This window comes from Pinus tabuliformis, chromosome 2_2 (assembly GCF_031772625.1).
Source record: "Pinus tabuliformis cultivar Carrire ecotype Pingquan chromosome 2_2, CPIR1, whole genome shotgun sequence".
In the NCBI taxonomy this organism is placed as follows: Eukaryota; Viridiplantae; Streptophyta; class Pinopsida; order Pinales; family Pinaceae; genus Pinus; species Pinus tabuliformis.
In genome coordinates, this window is record NC_142300.1 from 1,248,684,589 (window position 1) to 1,248,687,302 (window position 2,714).

A 2,714-nucleotide genomic window follows, 5' to 3' on the forward strand; every position below is an offset into this window, starting at 1 on the left:
GTACAGGTTGGAATTCTCCAATCACGGCAGTGTCACAAGGATGGCTAAGTGAAATCACTCTTCGCAGCTGTTCCTCAAAATGGGTAAACAAACATATGGAGGTGAACGATTGGCCAAATGAACAGATGGAGGTGATGGCATATAAACACGACCAAGGGCTTTTAATATGGCTTTCAAAGGTTACATTTCTTGAGGTTGTTTACCGGTTCATTTTTTATGCGTGAGCTTGAACTGCTAGGGAAAGATTGCTCACAATCTACGTTTATTTTTTAACGAGCATGAACTTCTGCACAAAAACTGCTCGATGATTGCGTTTATTTTTTAACGAGCATGAACATTGCCAAAACTGCTCGATATATGGTTTACTTTTGATTTTTACCACAATTAGCTTCTCTTTTTCATTGATAGCACTGCATTTTCTATTCGCTGCAACAAACTAGTTAGAAATGGGTAATATTTACTTGAAAATGAGATTAACTTACAATATCTACCTTGAATTACGTAAGAAAGCAAAATAAAAAGGGTTTTACCTCTCATTTTACCATTTCATTTGCATTTTGCTTGTTGGAGCTTTGGAGGAGCCTCTTTCCCCTTGATTTTCACCAGCTGATTCCGGAGGATTCTGCGGACGATTTTCGGCGCCGTTTGGACCAGGTAGGAGCTAAACCTTAGCTCTTCATTTTCATGGTTTCATTTTCCTGTTTTATGCCTGTTTTGCTGCTTTGTTGAGCCTCTGGGGTTTTGCCAGGGCGCCCCTTGATCAACGCAGGTACCCCATTCGAAACCTGCGTTGGGATTCAAGCTACTTGAAGGCAGCTTGTCTCCCAACGCAGGTAGTACACTGGGCACCTGCTTTGGGGCATAAAAGCAACAATTTTTCACAGTTTTTGATGAAATTTTCGCCAGTTTTTCATCAATTTCAGGAGCTGACTCATCCTCTTGTTTGTTTTGCAGGGATTCTTGAGCAAGATGGCCCTAACATGGCGAGAACGAGAACACGAAGAAGAAGATATGATTGCCCTTCATGATCCTGTTACGGTGGGCGCATTGCGAGACTGTGGTTTACTGAAGTTTTTCCGTATCTCTAGCATGAGAGCACAGATTTCACTACTGCAGTATTTACTTGATGCTTGGGATCCTGTTAACCAAGTATTCCAGATCAGGAACAAACCCATTCCATTGACTGTGACAGATATTTACTTCTTGACTGGCCTGTCAAGGCGGGGTGCTCCCATTTCTTTATCAGGTACAGTTCGGGGGAATGATTCCGTGAGAGATTATGTTCGCCAGTATTGCAGGGAGGGGTCCCAGCCGAGCAGAGACGGCAAGGTGGTTATCCGTGATGTTACTAGCAGGCCTCTCAGGTCCATTCTGTATACTCTTGGTAGGATGGCCGGTAGCGCATCTTTGCATGTTGCCAACAGGTCTCATATGCAGCACGCCTTGGAATGCCTCCAACCGAAAATCTTCAACTGGAGTGATGCAGTGCTTAGTCAGATGAAAAATCAATTGAACAAGGTGAAGGACGGGAAGCTGAAGAACTTTGGTTTTGGTTCAATTCTGACTGCCTTTGCCTTGGAGAAGATCCCTCTGATGCAACCTCAGTACATTGATCTTGGAGTGCCTTCTCCTACCGAGCCACGTATGCAGCGATGGGTTGATCACATGTCCAGGCATGCCGGTCAATCCCAGATTTCTTTCAATGCTGCTTTCTTTAGGTGGTTCGATCACCAGGAGATGGCTTTTTCCGAGTTCCCATATGTTGGTATGGATTTCCGGGGTGATCCGGATATGGTACTGCCAGACGGTGCTCAGTGGGATGCTACTGGTAAGAGCTTCAACCATATTACCGTTCATTGTTTTCATTCATAATGTTCTTGCGTTTTATTCTTTCAAGACTTTAATTAAACTCATGTGCGCTTGCAGATGTCGGTCCTGTTCGTCCGGCATTTCGTCCGAGGCCACCTGTTACTGTTCCGGCAGAGGAACCTGCTCGGAGGGTTATTATCCGTGATCTTAGCGACACAGAGACCCTTACAGCTGTGCAGGGGCAGGTTGAGAACCTTACCCGTGGTCTTCCGGATGTACAGGTTGACGAGTTACCTTTACCGATGCAGCAGCATACTATCGGTGTACCTAGACGATGGACCCGTCTTCTGCGCATGATTGCACATACTGTGGCTTACTATCAGGAGCATCACTAGGCTAGGGTGCCCCCTAGCATTTTTGAGTTTTCAGGTCATATGACCAATTTTGTCTTGGTTGCAGAACATCGTGTGTGAACTTTATGAACAGTTTATATATATTTTGATTTTCGAGTCTTATTCTGGTTGTTTGGATGATTCATATGTACACTTTTTTTATGACGTGTCCTTTATAAATGTTGCAAATGTCTGTCTAACACATAGTTCGCCAATGAGTCTGTTAATGTGTTTAGATTTCTTGAAATATGTTGATATTGAATTGAATCAAATCGTCTTTCCAAGATCTTTACTCTTAGGAACATGCGATAAATAGCTGGATTACGAACATAATATATACCATTGAGTTGTAGTACTACGAGCTGTGAGTCTAGCCTGACAATTAGTCGGCGTATGCCTCGTGCGATGGCATCAGAGAGTAGTTCAATCAACGCACTATATTCAGCGATGTTATTCGTTGATTGCCCAATACATATACCTCTGAAACTTACTAACTCGCCATTTGGATTAAAA